Source organism: Serinus canaria, chromosome 6 (assembly GCF_022539315.1).
Source record: "Serinus canaria isolate serCan28SL12 chromosome 6, serCan2020, whole genome shotgun sequence".
NCBI lineage: Eukaryota > Metazoa > Chordata > Aves > Passeriformes > Fringillidae > Serinus > Serinus canaria.
Window position 1 is genome coordinate 29,088,439 of NC_066320.1, and position 19,411 is coordinate 29,107,849.

The following is a 19,411-nucleotide window of genomic DNA, read 5'->3' on the forward strand; positions in this document are numbered from 1 at the left end:
TCTAAAAGCAAATATCAAAAAAGAAAAGAATCTTGGTCTTGTTACATCTTAAAAACTTTTATTGAAGGAGTTTCTCTGGTTTTGGGGTGGTGTGGAAGTCCAGAAAGAAGAAGGCACATGCCAAAATCATTAAAATTGGATGTTTCATTCTGGTACTTAAATCTATGTCTGGCAATCAAGGAAAGGTCACAAATTCACCTTTTCAAAGGGCTGTTCCTCAGATGTGTGTAAATTAGTGTCATTTCATCAGCTTACAGCAGCTGAGGATAAACACACTGCTCTTAGGAATGTTGTGGCAACACTAGGTTTGATTCTTCACCTTCACACGTATTCCTAAAATAAAGAGGATATTTTCCCCCCTGATTTTTGTGATCCAAGTTTCCAAATGTCAGGATCTTGTAATTACTTTCTCATGGACTTTCAGAGTACAAAGTGTTCCTGATTTCCATTGCTACCATGCATGTGCTGCAGGATGTGAAGGGAAGGAGAATTTACCTGTCCAATTTACCAGCAAAAGCTCCTCAGGCACTTTTGAAAAGTGTGAATGGCTTGAAGATTTTTCATGCAAAATACACATAAGAATAAAGCACTTCTGTGCCCTGCTATCTAACTCTGCCACATAGACATCTTTTTCCCATTCTCCTAATAAACAGGGTTCATGGATAAATTCCAGCTGATTGCTACACTCTGAACAAAGCTAGAGCTATGGAAATGCTGGCAAGCACATTCTCACCAAGATTTGCATAAGTTTTCATTCAGGATTAGAGGCTTTGTCCTACCCAGATGAAGACATTTAGCATTTTCTTTGACTTTATCAGCAATTGGAGCATCAGTAAGATGGCTAATAGGCTGCCTCAGGAAGCCAAGGCTCCACTTCTTTTTTTCAAATTCTGTCTTAAAGGGAGTTGGACATTTTATAAAGATGTTAACTTATGAGCATTGCCTGCTGCTCATATGAGTGGAGATATCTCTGGTTAGGTACCAAGGAGATCCTTTTACCAAAGTTTTGTTGCTTGAGGTAGATACTGCAAGTACAGACAACCCACAGAAACCCCAGCTTCCAAAGAAGATGGAAAGGTAGTTTTCATGTAGAGTTGTGCACACATGTTATGATTAGGCAGTTTGAACACTTGGGCAGTAGCAGAAAATGGTGTAAATAAAGATCATTCCATCACTGTGGGGTTGTCTGCCCATTCCCCTCGAAGAAGGGAGGTGAACAGCTACCAGGAGAATGAAAAAGCACAGCCAGTGTTTCCATCAGGACATTCATCACTGAAAGTGCACCCTGGGATCAGCTTCTGCACACCAAAATTCTATTCTTGGAAAGGCATAAAAAGAAATCTTTGTGTAATAGCCCAGGTTAAAAAGGCAGACACATCCGAACAAACCCAACCACCAGATGCTACCTTTGGATAGCATTCAATCTTTAACTCTAGTCTTTAAAAGGCTCTCTCCAGGAAATTAATGTAACCTATCTCAAGCCTACCACAACCTGCTTGATGTTCTTTACCCAGGAACAATCAAACAATTAATACAAAGTGATTGAAATTACTTTTTCTGTGCACTGAGCCATTGTAAGTGATAGTGTAGAAATGTACCAACATGTCACGACATAACTGCACTGAGCTCAAGAAACCCATCCATTATTCTGAATAGATGCCTGCTAAAATGAATGGAATGTTTATTATTAGGAGAAAATAAGTCAGAAGCACTCCATAGCATTAATCAAATAAAAATAATGTGGAAATTTAAACTTTCAAGAAGAAAAACAGTGAATCATCTGTGAACTTGGCACTGTATCAAGCATACAGCATTTATCTTCATTCAAAAGGCCCTTCATGACCCATCCACACTCCACCTTATCATTTTTTTCTGTGTTATCATCATGTCAGCTCTCTCCTTGGATTGGCCAGTGATGCCTGCCATCATCCCCTCTCTGTTGCACTTCTGCCCTTTCTCCCATGCCAGCCTTCATGGATGGAAGAATCTCTCACACATATCATCAAACCTCATTGTTCTCTCTCAAATGCTGCTAGAAATGTTTCCCTTCCTCAGACAGCCATAGGAAAACACTTGGTGCTGAATATAATGACTTTTTAAACCTCTGCCTATTCTTCCCTAATTATTTCCTTGTGCTTCCCTGTCTGTCTGGTACGACTTCACTATTTTGGCTCTACATCTCCTGCTTCTCTTTCTTGTCTTGGACTAGAACTGACTAAGGACAGGAATTTAGTCTCAGTTTATATTTACTCAATATGAGAGGTTTCTGTCTATAACTGGGAATTCTTAACCATTACTGCTTTATTAATGATTACTTCTCAGCAGAGCTGTACACTTTTATTTGGGTTATATGAAACCCAGTAGCAACATCCATCCATATGGTCCTCTCACTATTGAAAAATGAAACATCAAAAATATTTTATTTTTCTTCTATAAATAGAGCATTTACTAGAGAATACTCTGCCAATCAGTGTAAAATTAACCACAATCTCTTCAAGTCATTTTTAGAGGAAAATATTAACATGAACAGAAGATCATAAACACCTCCAGCCACCTACCATCCATATAAGCTAATTTTCCTTGTGACCTGGAGATGCAGGTTGCAATCACCCATGTCTGGATGTGTTCTTGGTAAACTGGACAGTTTCAATGAAGAGAGACATTATTGCCACATCACTCTGGGAAGGGCACTGCAGCCTGGCCCTTCTGCTTGCAGAGCTTTACTTTCATTGCATATGCCCATCATGGGAGAAAACTAATTTATTACTAGCTTAGGAAAAAGTTTTCTTTGACCAGCCTTGGTAATACTTGGTTTTTATTTAAATGCTTTTGGTTCTATCCAAACCATATTTTCAGACATTTTTTTTCTCCTCTCACAGCACTAATCTCAAGTAATAACTTAAGAAAAGCAGCAGAATTTAATATAAACCTTTACTGGTAAGACAGGTAATAATAATAACAGTAAAAAGTGATTTCCCCCCCACCACCAAAGTTATTCGTCATTCTCCAGTGCCTGAGGGAGAAAAGGTGAACTTTCTACATGTCTGAATGTCATGAAATTCAGGCAGTTTCAGTGCAAGAAACAATGAATTCTAAAGCTGTGAATCTGTTCTTTCCATTATGGTTCCAAAAGAAATACAAGACCTTCCACTACATGTAGGGAAATAAAAATGTCTCATGGCTGTAGAGTTTGCTAAACCCCAGACTCTTGGTGTTTGTATTGAACAGGTTATTGTGAAGTGTGTGGCAGTGGTGTCAGGTAGATATTTCTTGTTGTGCAAAGTAAGAGAGACTCTAGAAATAATCAGTAGCAACTAATAGAAAATGAAAGAAAATCAGACTCTTTTTTTATTTTAGTTGCATTTGTTTGTTTGTTTTTAAATCATGCTTCATGCTGAAGTTACATTTCATCACTTCTCTCATGAGCTTGGGGCTGGGACAGTTGTGTGATGCTACATGGAAAAAAGGGAGTAGTGGTGCCTCTCTTACCAAAATCAATGCCAAACACTCACTGACTAAACAGGCATGAAAACTCCAGAATGGAGATGGAACAGCACCCATGTTTTGTCAAAGGAAGAACAGCAGGAGTTTAACTGTGAGCTGATGTTTCATAAGACCTTGGAGTGGCACAGGCACCCAGCTACCCTGCAAAATCAGTTTCTGTGAAACAACAACCAACCAAATAAATACCAAGCCTCTTAAACAAGGAGGAATGAGAGTCTCAGAGGTAATTTCTGTGTTTCTCATCACTGGTGGGAAGAAGCACAGGTTTGCTTTGTGGGCACACAGTCCTGCCAGATGGAAATGTAAGTGGGGCTGAACATCAACCAGTCTGAGCTCACAGCTGTTCCTGCTACATCAGCAGGAAAAGACAAATCCAAATGTGCAGGGGACAAAATCATTTGCCTTCACTAGCTGGAGATGAGAGACACTCATGGAGTAGCCACCCAGACTAAGAAATGAAGTAGAAAGTTTTCAATACTTTGAGCACTTTTAACACGTGTTGTGGCAGTTTTCAGAGTTTTCAGGTGAGGACTTGGCCCTCATCCTCCCATTGCACAGATTGGTGTATTTAAATAGGGATGAGCAATTATGGTTTTTTGCCAAGGCCCAGGATACCACATCAGACCTGGAGCCCACTGTTTCACACAGCACTCATTGTTCACACTATTTAAAAGCCTTCTGTATGTGGAGTGCCAAGGAACAGGTGCAAATAGAGGTCAGGATACTGCACGAGACTCCTCTCACTAGACAAGCTCCTGGCCTCCTAATGAATGATTTTTTAATTAAAAGTGAGGTGGCACATGCAGGTTGTCATCTCATCAGTGGAAGTTAGAGACGCCAAGCTTGGGGTAATGGCTCATTGTGTAACACTTAGCAAAGTCTTTTTATTTCTTATAAAAGCCCAAGCAAACACAGACATTTTATCAGCATCACATCTGAGTGCAGAGCATACTAAATATCTTATAGACCACAGTAAAATGCAACAGCCTCATGTTTAGTGTCCCACTGCAGCCCCAGCCAATTCTTCCCACAGCTCTGGCTCCTTTTCCCCTGGCCTGGGGATCCCTGGGAGCCCCCTCCAAGCAGGTGCAGCCCTGCAGACACTCAGCACCATGCTCCAGCTTTCTCCAGCCCCTTTCTCTTCAGGCTCCCAGCTTTATTTCCTCCTAGAACAAAATACATAAAACAAATTCACCTCATCAGCCACGCTGCCTTTCTTCTGTCTGCCAAGGAGTTTGCAGACCCTCCAGTGCAACACCTGACAAACTGCATTCTCTCCCACTCAGCCTTTCCATCCTGCTCTCCCTGTAATTGTATCCACCACTAGGGGACTTTTTAAGAGCCACCTGCTATTTTTTAAAGACCTGACGACCAGGTGAAGGGCTTTAGAGGCCAGATGAACCATCTAGCTCCAGCTAGGGTGTTTAACTTCCTGCATCTCAGAGCGTGGTCTCATGCCTTTGTAAGTGCCAGCCTTTGTCTGACGAGGTATCTGCAAAAATCTTCCTTTGCTATGGCTGCACATCACATTTTTACAGAAGGTGGGCTTGACTAGAGGGAGGAAGAGAGCAAGGGAGCAGAGGCAGCAGACTCTGAATTGAAGTCAAGGACTTAGATCCTGCAGATCTTGGTTCTGTCACTGCACAAGGATGAATTTCACCTCCCAGCAGAATGGCACCTGCAAGAGAAGAGCAGGTGAGAGGGTGGGAGCACCTGGACTCACTTCTTTCCTCTGCCCAGATTTCAGTATATTACTCAGTCTCTCAATACCTTTCCTCCCCATCTCTAAATTCATCATTTGAGAGCCTTTTCCTCCAACCCCATCTGGAGATATCAGTTCTTTCCCACTTCATTGAAACACTAAATATATATGAGGTGATGGGGTTCTCAGATGATGCTGGAGTATGCTGATACAGGAAACACTTAGCCTGGTTATATGTCCATTACAAATTTTATTTTTCACATAATAAGGCAAGGAAAGATTTGAAGCCTTAACAAGCCTTTCCTTTCAAACACAGCCCCAAGTCATGGCAGTGGCTGATGCTTCATTCCCTCTCCTGAGTAACCCCTGAACTTTTCAGCCATCTTCTAAATCCATTGTGTCTGGTTTCAGTAAGATTAGATGCACTTTCATATCACTCTGAGATTTTGATGGGTTACATTATCAATCAAACTTTAGGGATGTTGAATCAATGGCTGCATGTATTAAATCAGCTGGGGGATTATTTTTTTCTGGTTTTGCCAATTTTATAGGCAACACCACCTTTTTATTGCAATTACTCTCAATGAACACAGAAATCAGTGAAAATCTTATCCTTCTTTCAAGTTTTGCCAATAACTTATTAAGACAATTTTGTAACAAGCATTCATGAGTTTTCTCATAAGACATTAAAGAAAGAAATTGAGTAAAGATAAGAGAGGACTGTAGAGTTTGGGGAGCAGTATAACAGCCACAGCTATTCAGTCACCTGCAAGAAATCCTGCTGGAGCTCAGGGGACTGCTTTTGTCTGCAAACACAAGCCATGATTCCCTGGCAGAACTCACAGTTATTTCCAAAGAAAAGCCACATCTTACAAACAGGGATCTCCTTAACCAAAGAATGGATGAAAGAAAGATTTCCAAGTTGCACCAATCCCACACTGAGCTTTTGCTGAAGGTGTCCATTCCTTGCAACACTGGGTCTAATCCTGCTCCTCTAAAATTAGGGGAAGAAATTTCCTGTCAACCCCTTCCTAAGAGCAGTGCAGTTGTCATCACAATGTTGAAACAATATTGCAAAATACTCGCCTGTATTTCAAAAATATATCTCTTTTTTTTTTTTTTTTTGTAATTGCCAGCAATTAAGCGTGTTTATCAGATTTTAGCCTCTCTCCATCATTCAGAGAGGTAATTAAAGGTTTAGTCATTGCATGCTGGGCCGTTTTTCTGTTCCATTAGCTGCAGTGAGTCTCTGAGAATGGGGATGATGCTGCCCTTGCAGTGTTGCAATTCCACAGAGGTTCCCGTGGGCAGGCAGGACCCTGCTCAGTGCACCTTCCTTCTCTTTTAAATCCCACCCTCCTGCAGAACCAGACTTATTGGTGTAAAAATTAATGTGTTCCAACCTCTCTGAAAATTCAGCCATTTATCCAAAGATGGAATTGTGATACATTTGTGGATCCATTTTGGATCCATTTGTGATGTGTGCACAATATTCTGCACGAGAGTTGGGCTCTTGAACACCTTATCTAAGGTTTTATTCTTTCAGATGCCAAAAGGAAGAAGCAGTTGTTGTCTCAAGCTAAACCCAGGTTTTGTCCTGGGTTTAATCACAAATTCTTTCAGCCCAGGTAGCTGCTGGTTGAAGCTCCATCCTGCTCCTCCAGACATAAAATCTTGCTATTTCTGGGCAAAAAATTGATACTACTACTTACAAGGCTTAGCATCTCTCTTAAGGCTGTAGTGCAGCAGCTTTGTGTCTCCTGGCACCTCTGGTTTCTGCTTCCCCAGAGCTGTCAAACCAAAATTACAGCAAGTAGAAATCCAAAGCACTTTAGGATTCACTATTTACTTTCGATTCTGCACTGCAGAGTCTGACTCCAACACATTCAGGTATCACAATTGCAATTTCTGAAGCTATTTACCTTGAAAAGTTTGTATTACAGTGCAAGTGGTGATATATGAAAATAAAATATTTACTCAGTTGTGGGATTCAGTCCTCAGCTGCAGCAAGAGGTTTGCCTCAAAAGAGACAGAGGGCTTTTTACTGACCTAGAAGAGTGCCATTATACTTGGAAAAATAAACATGAATCTGTTGCCTACAAGAAATTATTCTACACTGCATCAAAGATTATTTCAACCCATCAGCTCCATTCAAAGGCAATGTTGTCATGTTGTAAGTGAACAGAAAAATAATAAAATAATTGAATAATATTATTGGGAGTCATTATGAAAAAATTATTTTGCCATTTTGCCATTGTTTGAGATGCCTGCATTAAACTCACAGCTGAGGAATCTGGGCCATGGGATAGAAGTAAAGAAATCTGAATTTCAGTGATAGATATGCTGCAAAAATCAGTGCTACAATAAATAATAATAGGTTTTATGCACTCACAGCCTCACACCTGCTCTGTTGCTCTGTCCAAATTCTGTTTAAATCATCCCTATCACAATGTTATAAAGAGTCCATTTCTCAGGACACATAAAAGAAAATAATTTCTACCCAAGAATTTGAGTGTTAAAAATAAAAAAAAAAAAGAATTTTGTGCATGTTATATTTTCCAATTATTTTATAAAATATATTTTAAAATCAGTCAGTTTGCAAATAATAAATTAGTGATGCCTGTAACCATTGCTTAATTGAAAATTAATGATTTTGTTGATAATACATGTGAACATGAATTTAATGGGCTAGTACACTTGTTCAGATTTATTATTTTTTTCGTTGCTTAAGAGGGTTCACCTTCATTCTCATGGGAACTTTTTCAGCATCATCTTCTAAACATTAGATGTCACTGTACCTTTTTTGCTGAAACACTGGATTTTGAGAGCAGTTATTTCTCCCTATGCAGACATTTCATAAATCACCTTGTAATTCTCCTTTGGATAAATAAAACAGTATATTTTTTAATTGGTTGGTATAAATCATATTTTCCAGACTATGCATCACCCAACCAAGTAAATCCAGAACACTTCCCTGTGACATTTTCCCCCTTGACTTAAAAATGTGCACTGCAGCCACTTGTTAATTTTCTCTTACACAAAATCAAGAATGTACTGGATTCAAGTCATCCCTGCTCCAATACAAAGAGGAGATTCAGAGTCAGCCTCCAGTATGTTGATCAATAACTTTGCTGCTGCTGATCAGGAAAGGGATTTGAACCCAATCCAGTTCTACCCACAATATTTCTTCTGTTTTCTCCCCACTTTCCCACATCATTCATGTACATCACAGCCCAAGCACAAGAATCTTTGGTGTTCTCTCCAGAACCTCCCTGTCACTCCAGCTCCTGTGCTCAAGTCATGATTTCTTCTCCATTGTTGTTTTACCATCCTGTGTTTTACTTGCTTCTACAAACTGCTCCAGCTTCTCAAACTCATCCATTTTGTCCATTGCTGATACTGCTAAGCCAATATTAAAGTTATTTCTCACTGTCCAAACCTACATGCACACCTGACTGCTCACAGCAGGCTGTACACCCTCATGCAGATTAGTTAGCTAAGTTTCTTTTCCCTAGCTCTCAATTCAATTTAATTCCTCATCATTTAGGACCGGCCTTGTCCTTGAAGAAATTTAGATACATTAGAAAATAATGCTTTGCATGACTTGGATGAATCTTTAACAACTTCTGAAAAATATGTCTGCAGGAATTATAATATTATTGCTAAATTAATTTTAGTGAAATGCTTCTGCAGAGCATGCTTCAGGAATTTCTATAAGTTATATTTATCCCACCAGTGAGGATTATCTGACTTTTTATGAGCTAATCCTCTTGAGAGCTACATCTCAATCCTATGAGAAAGCATGTAATATTTTACATTACAAGTGTTTTAATTTTATCTTCATTAATTTCCACTTTAAACACATATAAGTGTTCCCAAAGAAAGGCAGACAGCAATCCAGATGCAACAGTCATAGCTTTTGGTATTTTCCATTATCATGCAATAGCATCTAGTAGTTTTGAACAATTCCTTTGTTTTCACTCTTATTCCCATTGCCTCTTTTTTCACAGGCCATCCCCATATTTTCATGTCTTGGCAAGTATCAGCTGCAAGACTGATTCACCTTCTGATGATTTTTTTGGTCTCACTAGAACAATCAAGGGAAGAAAAAAACCATTTCTTTAGTATTTATATAGAATTGTGCTTATTTGGGTGGCCAAATTCTGTCCTTAATAGGGGTGTACAGCTCTTCCTGTGAATTATGCCCTTTAATGCAGTGACCCTTGATGCCTTGCACAAGAAAATGAATATTTTTATGCCTAAAAAGTGAAGTGGAAGATAATTCTCCCTTCATTTCAGTGGAGTCATACAGCAGCTATGGTTCTGCTGTAAATGTAAAGATACTCATTCAAAAGCTATGACTAGGTCCTGATATTTTGAATAATTGTGGTGCCTTTATTGGGATGTCCAGGATTATCTGCCTGGATAATTTTTCTAACACAGATGTTTAAAAGCAGGAATCATTACAACTTTTGAGCTACTCGTGATTGTACTGATGTATCACACAACTTTTCCTTGGGTAGGCTGCAAATACCAAAAGAGGGATCAGAAATATGAGTAAGCAGTAAGGCAGACCATGAGAAATTATTCAGATTTTAGAAAGGACATGATTACACACTGGCTGTTTGAACAAACAGAAAGTCACAGTCACAAGCTGAAGTTGTTGATAATGAGTCAAAAGAAAGTCTGACAAACCTGGATCTCACAGGTGAGGCAGGAATGACACTTCAATGTCTCATGCTGTTTTCTGGGTACAGCAGAGTCACAGCTTTGCAATTGATGGGCATCCACCACTTCTGCTGTGATTCTCCACCCATTTCTGTCTCTCAAACTCTGCTGTGGCTCCTGAGACAAAGAGGCAGCTTTGTGCAGGCAGGTGTGTGTGATTTCTGTGCTCTTAAATCTCACTAACACTACTGCAGGGCTTAAGGGACACTGAAATCACACCTTGACCTCTGTCAGCTTTCCAGAGACAGGAGACTTCCAAGAGGGAAAACAAGGCTGAAAGAACATGCAGCCCATTGCACACCACTTCTATCAGCTGCAGAATGTTCTGTGGCTCCTTTGCATCCAGGTGCCAGGCTCAGCAATGAACACCAGTGGCTGCCATGTCAAAACCCAGTGTGGGCTGCAGCACTGACAGGAGAGGACACTGAAAGCCACAGAGGAGACAAACACCACCACTGGATGTGGCTCAGTCTGTAGAAACACTCCTGAATTTTATAGACAGGTGTTTCTGTTCATTTACAATGCTGTAAAAGCTGTTTTAGCTACCTAATAAAGGTTTACAAGGCAATACCATTATCTATTTCTACAATACAATAACATCATTTGTTTCTGCAGAATTCATTTGTCTTGGGTGAAAACTCAAGTATTTCCTATAGAAGCTTCTCAGCACATTTCCCTTCAGAGACTTTCCTCCTTGTGAAATTGCAGCTGCAGGTCTGAGAGAAACAGAGCAATTTTCTCTGCCCTAACTCCAGCAGCATTGCAAACAGCCTGTCCTCATCAGAATATGAAAATGTTCCAGTTACATCTGTGACTCTCAGTGCTCTCTACACCACTGCTTTTCAGAGGCAGAGACAAATCCTCCCAGTGTTCCTGAGCAATACATTTTGCATTTGGAGCTCTGACTTGGCTGACACTTTTTAAAATATACATATATATTCAGAGTCAGACAGCTCCCTGGTGACTATTACACAGCTGCAGATGCTGAAGGGCACAAATTATTCCTACAAAGGTCAACATTACCTTACACTAAAAAATTGTCTTCCTGACCATTCATTCTTTCTTGACTTCCACACTGTGAACAAGTGATGAATTTTTATGATTTCACCACCAGCCATTGGTCATATTATGTACCTCTTGGGGAGAAGAAGTGAGGAGGTGGAAAGAGACCCCAAACCACATGTAGACACCTAAAGATGTGTCCTTTTTGTTTCACAGGATGACATTGAACCAGAAGAGCCAAAGTTTCACTCAGAAGCTGTTGTGGGACTCAATAACAGTCAGTGTAAGTGAGGTGCAGAATGAATCTTGTAAAAGGGATGCAAGGATGTGTCCAGACAGCCCAAATTTAAACTCATATTCAAAGTCTACTGTTTCCTACTGGCTGGCCAGTTCAGAAGGCAAGGAGCCAAGCAGCAGATCTGAGACCTTTGTGGAAGTTAGTCAGGCAATTTGAATATTGCCCAGAGCTGCTCAGCAGTAAGTGAAATTCCCCAGGCAGAACCTGTGTGGAGGATAGACATTCTGCTTCATGAAGGAATATGCTACTTTAAAATATGATTAAATTCAGATGTGGGATGAAAGACAGAAAAATTAAAAGTTCCTCATGACTTTCCTTTAACTAACTGAAATATTATATTCACCTACATTGAAAAATTTTAGTTTGGTTATTGCAATAGTGAAAGCAGCATAAATTTAAAAGATCTCCACTTCAAAAATCAAAGCTTATGCATTGCAAGCTTTGTAAAAATCCCTTCTTACTTTTTTCTTCTGCTCCATATTCTCCTTAAAATTGATATCATTGCATCAAATGTTTTTATTTCAGCTGAAGTTGAAAAAAAATGGGTTCCCTCAAAGAGTTTCCTATTAGCTTTTCCCACTTACTACTGCAGACACTACTTTCTCTGACAGAAAATGGATGAAGAAAGAACTGACTGTTGTTTAATACTGTATTAAAAATGCTCAGCTCCTCTAATAGCACAAGAGATGTAGAATGGAGCAGAATTCACAGGCTGCAGGCAAGAACTTTCTCCCCTTTTGTAAGAGCAGGCAGCATGTAGAGTCTGGCCCTAATCAGATTAGGTTGTGCATATTTATAAACATCTGAAGGCCATAAAGAAAGACTCCCAATTAAAAGATACTCTGGATTTGCTTCTGCAAGAGTTGCAGCAAAACATGGCGATTAACATTTCCATTAGAGCCTGGGTTTGGCACAAACCCCACTTGCTGAACTGGGTCCACTGGAAATCTCTTTTCTACCAGAATGTATCCCTGGGTTCTTTTCAGATACATTGAAAAAACATGTCCCATTTGAGCTGGGTGTATGAAATTACACAATGCCATGTCACTGCATGGGATGGAACCCCTCGTAATGTAATGCACATTCAAGCAAAACTCTCTTTTCCATTATGGGCAGGAGTAAATTACAGATAGGAGTTTACCATAATTAACCACAAACTGCCAGTAAGGCCTATTTTCTGTCTTTGTAGATTACTATCAAGTTACCTAAGCCCTTCTCCAGCTTACTTTTAAAAGAAGTTAGGAATATAAAAGATATTTAAGATGAATCCATTCTCTGGATAAACATGTTGTGTGAACCATCCAAGCTATTTGGAATGGAGAATGAATCCAAGATGCTGGTTAGGTGTGGTCTGTTTGGTCAACAGCCCAACTCTGCCTACAGTTTTTTACAAAAATATTTAACTTGTTTTTTTCCCAGTTATTCCTCAATTAAGATCTGTGCTGTTGTTACCTCTTAACAACAGCACAAGGCTGAACTCAGGTCCAGCAGCTGCCCACAATGTGTCTCCTACAGCTGAAATCACTTCATCATTTATTATTCCAAAACACTAAATAAGGGCAGACATTTTCCTAAAGAATTGATTTTTAAGGGCTCAGTATCAATCAGTTCTTTTTGCCTTTGATCCTCAGTAATCAGGGAGCCAAAACATTTAGAGAATTCAATATGTAGCCCATTTAAATATATTCTAGACTTTCTCAATGCTCCCATGAACCACCCATTTGCTTTAGATCATCAGCAAACTTTTTATTAGGGGGATGCTTCATCAGCACGCAAGGCAAGCTCACAGCCCTGTTTCTCTGAGATGGATCTAGAAAAGTGAGCCCCCTAATTGGGCCATTTGCATTTTAAAATTGCTTCAGCAGCTCTGATTGGCAACACTTTGTCAAAGCACAGGTGCTGAGCCTTCCTAGTGCAAAGTCTCCCCTGGCACTTGTGGCCCCCAGATCCATCTGCAGAGCACATCCCTCCAGCCCTGGGTTCAGGCACTGGAGGAGCTCCAGTTAATTTTTCTGTAGGATTTTTTTGTGGGTCAGTTTAGCAACACATCCAATCTTTTAAAGCAGTGTCTTTCCAAATCCATTTCTTCTTTTAAAATGGACCTTTCCAACCCCTCAGAATTTTTTTTTAACTTAAAATGTTCCAGCTTCAACTGCCTCTTATTTTACTTTATTAAATGAAGTAATCTCCAGCCACTAAAAAACATTGGCATAATTTATTCAAATGCAACCTTCCCTATGAGCAAGAACAGGAATCTCACAAAAGCAGCTGCATCTGTATCAACATTTCACTTTTGCTGTCCTGAGATGTGTTCAGGTGGGGAGAGGAGGAAGAGGGAGGCATCAGAATACAGAGAAAATACTACACATAAAAATTCCTCCAGAAAATTTTTAAAAATTCTTTCTTAAAAAAAAAAAAAAGAAAAACCCTTAAGGTGTGGACTTCCACATTATTATTATTATTACTATTATTATTACTAGTACTACTGGAATTACAGTTCTGGACATGCCTCAGGAAGGAAGCACATCTGATCACACAACACCTGCAGACTGCCGTGTCAAACAGGATGGGAAAATCACCTGCTCACAGCACAAAAAGACTTTTCTATCACATATTGTAAAACAAGATGCTGTAAGTGCCCTGGAGGAGCTGCCTTTTCATTGCTGAGCCCTGTTGTAACACTGTTCCTCATGTAATTCTCACTCAGGCTAATAACATATGATTTCAAGTCATATCCAGGCTATAATGAAAGTGGAAAAAAACCTTGAAGTGGTGCCAAACAGACCCAGTGGTTTTGTGGACCTTAGGCCCTGTGTGGTGGAGAATTAAAAAGATAATTCTTCAGGTCAGTTTTGATGCAAGAATTGAACACAGTCAAGGGCAATTAAATTAATAAAATTTTAGTACTGACTTGAAATAAAATATGTGAAATCTATCTTTCTTCTTCTACTCCTCCAAACATTAAAAACACCCCAGTGTGTGATTGCTGGTTTGGAAACCAGCAATCACTTTCTAAAAGTGCACAGAAAATCAGCAGAAAGTTGATTGGTTTCTGCCCCAAACCTGTTACCAGCAGAACATCAAGAACATAAATCAATGTCCATAAATCTGTTACCTTTCCTGAGCTGAACCTCATCAACAATAAAAATAAAGCTTCAAGCTCAGTTTCAGCTCCATGGGCATCTCTGGTGCCTCTCCAGCATCACTCCATAACTTCTGGATTCACAACAATGACTCCCATCTCTTTTATATTCAATGGAATAAATAGGTCAAAGAAGCCTGGTAATTTTGTGCAGGATTCCTGAGGCTGGGATGGGTTTGCCATCCAGTTCCTTTCTGCATTAGGTTTATTTATTTATTATTAGGTGTATTTCAGAGACATCCAACTACCTCAGAGTGGGGACACATCCTTCTTTCTGATGATGACTCTTCCCAGAGGAGGCCTGTTTGGAGATTTAGAAGCAAATTCTTGGGACTGAATCATCATCATTCAATTGTTCTCCATTAAAAATAATTTTATTATGTAAACAATTAAGTTCAATTATATGGATTTAGAAAGCTTTTAGTCCAGCTTGCTCTTGCAGTGACAAGTTATAACACAAGCCTTAACACCACTTCTGAGAAGGCAGTACCCAAAAAACCCACTTTTCTTAGGTTACCATAATCCTCTGGGTCCGTTCCTGAGCTGCCACGAAATCTGGTGGGACACGTGCAGAGAGCAGGGATGTGTCAGAAACTTCACCTCCTTCCTGGCTTTCCAACCCTTCCTCTGGAAGAATTACGTCAAACAAAGACAGAGCTCTCTGGAAGGCAAAAGGGAACCTGACATGGGACAGGGTTCTTCCCCCAGGCTGGTCACAGCCACCACATCCACCAGAGGGACAGCTCTCCATTCAAGGAGCTGAACTCTGCTCAATTTTGCTTCACAAAGCCCAAACAAAACACTTCAGTGAGACATTTCCCCTTTTGGATGCCTGGTGTCAGCCACACAGGAAGCTGAATTAACGTGGACTTGCTTGGGCACTCACACTAATCACATTTCCTGGGGTCCAGGAACTGCTCTCACTTGCCAGCTCGACCACTCTGTGCTTCTCCTCTCACAGCCTGAAGGACTCACTAAAAGTTAATTCAAATTGTTCTATGTTTGCACAAATAATTAATTGACCAAAGTAAAGTATTTTCATAAATACTTCTAGATTGAAGGCTTGTTCTGCCTGAAAGTTCTTTTCTCAAAAAAGGACTTCACCTCTACCTAAATTAATTTCAGCAGCTTCCTTCTGGAGTAAGAGGAAAAAAATAATGTCACATCTGGTAAGTTTCTAAATGAACTTGGAGATAAGTTCTCCAGTGGACAACAGCTGCTTTCTCTCCCCTCTCTTTACATTTAATATCATTGAATGTCATCCTAACAGCTGTATTTACTACAAATTCCCTGTGAAGCTTTTGGCTCATTCACTTTCTAAAAGCATAACCCAGAAATGCACACTCAGGGCGTTATTGCTCACCCTGGCTTGACTCACACCCACAAAGGCTCCTTGGGTGATTAGCAGTTCTCATCATCAGGACCTGCATGATTTAAAACAAAACAGAAAAAAAACCTTAATGGCAATAAAAATATTAGGAGTCAGCTATTTCATGCTAATGGCTTGTTAATGTAACATTACTGCTGGTGCTTTAAGCAGTGTTGTCCTTAGATGCTGCACTGCATTCATGAAGGACTTTGGGAAAAAAGAGAGTTTGGTGCTGAGACTTATTGCATTAAGAGATCGGTTTAACAGATTGTTTAGTTTTGGTAATATAATTTGACATCTAAACATAAGCTGAGAGGGATCTCCCACAAAACCTTTGATAATATGATTCATTGTCAAATGTTTGTTTTGCCTATCTGGTACTCATTAATTAATTCTTTTTAATATATCTTGGATTTACTGATTTGGAAAAAGAGAATTATTCTTATTGATGTTGCTAAAATATCCAGGTGGCTTGAATTTCACCAACTAGATGGTATAATCTAGCACATTTGTGTAGACCTAATCAAATCTCTACTAACAGATGTGAAGAGCCCAGCATGGGAGCAAATGTTTGTGTCTATATGATAATTAAATTACCTCAATAAAGAGAATAAATGAACAATGATGACTATAGTTTTTCTAAACCTAGGTTATCTTCCTCGTGCACAGCCTCTATTAACCCCTTTAACAATTGGTAAAACTTGAAGTTTTTCAGAATGAACCATGGTTTTCAGGCAGTGCCTGTGACTAAATCTATTGACCAGGCAATGTGATTAAGTATTCCTATGCATCACTGTTAATGAAAATCAAATAAATAATAAGTTCTGCACTAAAGATATGCTATGTACAGTGTATTTCATTTCATGTAAACAGTTGTGACACCATCAGTCTGTGGTTTAATTCATCTTTTAGCTCTCTCATCTTGGGGAATCGCTTTGATGATTGCCACAGCATTCTTAAACATCTTTGTCCAAATTTTATATATGCTCAAATCTTTATGTCCTTCACATAAGCTGGATGTGGCTGGATGGGCATTTCTGAGAGCCCCAGCAGGCACCTGAGTGACCCATGAGCTGCCAAGGATTTTCAAAACCTGGCCCTCTAAATCCAGTTTGCGATACAACCAGACAGAAAACATCCTTTCAGTGCCTACAAAGTGCAACAAAAACCTCTATTGCCATACATTCCTGAATATTCATTTCCCTAGAATTCACTTTAGGGAGGCATATGAAAACAAGTTCCATGAGATAAAAAGATATTTTTAACCCATCTTTGCTTTGAAGGTGGCCTGGTGGCAATGAGAGGGAGGGGAGCCAGCCCTTGGTAGCAGCGTTGCTCTGCTATCACCAGGCAGGCCGAGCTGCAGCTGGAGTTCAAATCACTTCTGACCATGTTTTTGCTACAAACAGGGGAACAGTTCTTTCTCTGTTCACTCCATGGCATGCTCTGACCTTGCTGGAGGCTAAGTAATGTCACCAGCTGCATGTGTAACGTGGTCACTGGTGATGAAAAGTGAACCAGCGCAGCTCGCCTAGGGATGCAACCTCTTTTAACATATCTAACATTCCTGCAGGTGTGGTGGCTTTATTTGTGTGTTTTACTGTGTTTGTTTATTTGCCTGACTAACTAACTCATGTCCTCCTGCCCAGTGCAGATAGAGCCTTCTTATTTAACATTCCTGAAACTCTGAGTGTTTAGGATATAGATTGTTTCCAGTCTCAGGATGTAAAAGACATGGGATAGAAGCAAGAGAGATTAGGGCTCTTTTCCTCAAAGTTAAACAACTGGATTGGTTTTCAGGCAATGGGGCCCTGAAACAGCTAAATAAAAATAGTCCTGTACTTACAAGGAACTCACAGCTTGTATTTCTAGAAGATCTGACCGAGGGGCAGATTTGACCAGCAGCACTTGGGAATAGCCCAAACACATAAAACTGTTATCTCCTGGTCATAAAGTGATCTTTAGTCAGCTGAAGTGAGGCAGCAGCAGGTTTGGAGTAATTTGGGAGGCTAATTATATCCTCTTTGTACTTCAATGAATCTTTCTACCAAGCCTTCTGTGCTGTGGCAGAGAAATAAAGCCCGGTCACTCCCAGCTCAGTACATCCCAAACTGCAGATTGCTTCCAAGAGGTCCTGCAAAGAGAAGATGGCTTGTACTGGACTTCATTTCATGAACAGAGAAACAATGCTGGAGCTTGGTGGAAAAGGGGCAGAAACCATTCAAACCCCCACAGAATTTAAAACAAACAAGTTCCCTTTCAGGAGTCCCAGACAAAAACCTTTTCTGATTATTCACTTTCACATAGAAATGCATCTCTTCCATGGAATGTACACATACAGACTCTATCAACCAAATTCTCTCTTTTCAATCTATGTTGCTCTAAAATAAATATATCAACAACTATTTCCTCCTTGTCTACCTATTCAAAATATTAATAATGTTATTCTCTTTTGAAATATTTCCTTCAAGGAAGGATTTGGGGACGTTTGTCCTGATTAGATTTGGATTCAAGCCCACAAAAAACAAGTAGAGAGAATGGTTGTCTGCTGCCCCATAAATTTCCCAGCTGGGCCAGAGGCACTGCCAATGACCTGTGAAAATTTATCATAAAATAAATAATCATGTAGCAGGGAAGAGGAAGGAGAGCTGCAAGTGCATTTGTGTCACCAACACAATTGCTAAAATTATTTGTTCAGTTTGGAGGATGGGAGCCAAAGAGAGAAAATGTTGGTGTGGACTGGTTTGGTTTAGTTTTGCTCTTTCTTGGTGGATGTAGATGTTTTAGAGTGACTGAGTGCTCCACAGCAGTGCCAGAAACAGCATGAACACTGGACCTTTTCCCACTCAAATATCTCCTGCTCTGTAAGAGGTCACCAGCTCAGAACCTGTGGTAACAGGGGAAGGAAATAAAATTGGAATCCCCCCCATTTGTCATCTGAACATCACTCAGATCACCAGGTCTTGGATTTCTCTCTTCCTCATCCCAGGTCAACAACACTTGGGGAGGTCTGTTTTGGCATGGGAGTTTGCTGAGGCAGGGTCCTACACTTCTTTCACTTTTATTTCTGCCTCCTTATTTGACAGCCTTGGCACTGGGACCATCCTTTCCTGAAGGACCAAGTGTTAGAAGTGCATTTTGGGGTGCAAGTGAAGCAGACACACAGCCAGATACCTTTTGAGACATCAACTCCCCTTCTGTCCTTCTGCAGTCATTTCAGTGCCTTGCTTCAAATTTCCCAGACAGGTTTTTATCTTTCCATCCTGTCTACTTTCACACAGCTTTGTGTCGTTGTGAAGACTCAGAATTGTTCTCAGAACAAGAAACAATTTCTGCTTTTCCCCATGCTTTACTCTGCTGAGAGTTCCCCATGGGTCACTCTGTGTTTTCCTTAACCACCCTCCAAGATTCCTCATTGTGCAGCCAGGTTTTAGTGCAGGTTTTCATAAACACATCTGAGTTACACAAGTGGGATTTTTTTTTTAAGTGGAAACAGGCTCAGTAATTTGTAAATATGCTTTGGTTGAAAAGGAGTTAAAAATACAGTCAAAGAGACTTTGCTTCCCTCCTTTCTCCCACGGTTCATGACCTTTGCTTTTTTCAACTTCCTCAATTTAGTTTCAGTAAATTGTCACAGAATGGCACAACACCTGCCTTGGGTACTTG

The 19,411-nt window shown here is 40.0% G+C and overlaps 1 long non-coding RNA gene across 1 annotated transcript; it reads right to left on the reverse strand.

The window, feature by feature from the left end:
• Positions 1-14,888: 14,888 nt before the first annotated feature.
• Positions 14,889-17,838, reverse strand: LOC127059776 (uncharacterized). Its single transcript, XR_007777922.1, has 3 exons — positions 17,592-17,838; positions 15,740-15,800; positions 14,889-15,037 (listed from the first exon to the last, which is right to left on the reverse strand). It is a non-coding gene; the product is annotated as an uncharacterized LOC127059776 (long non-coding RNA).
• Positions 17,839-19,411: the final 1,573 nt, after the last annotated feature.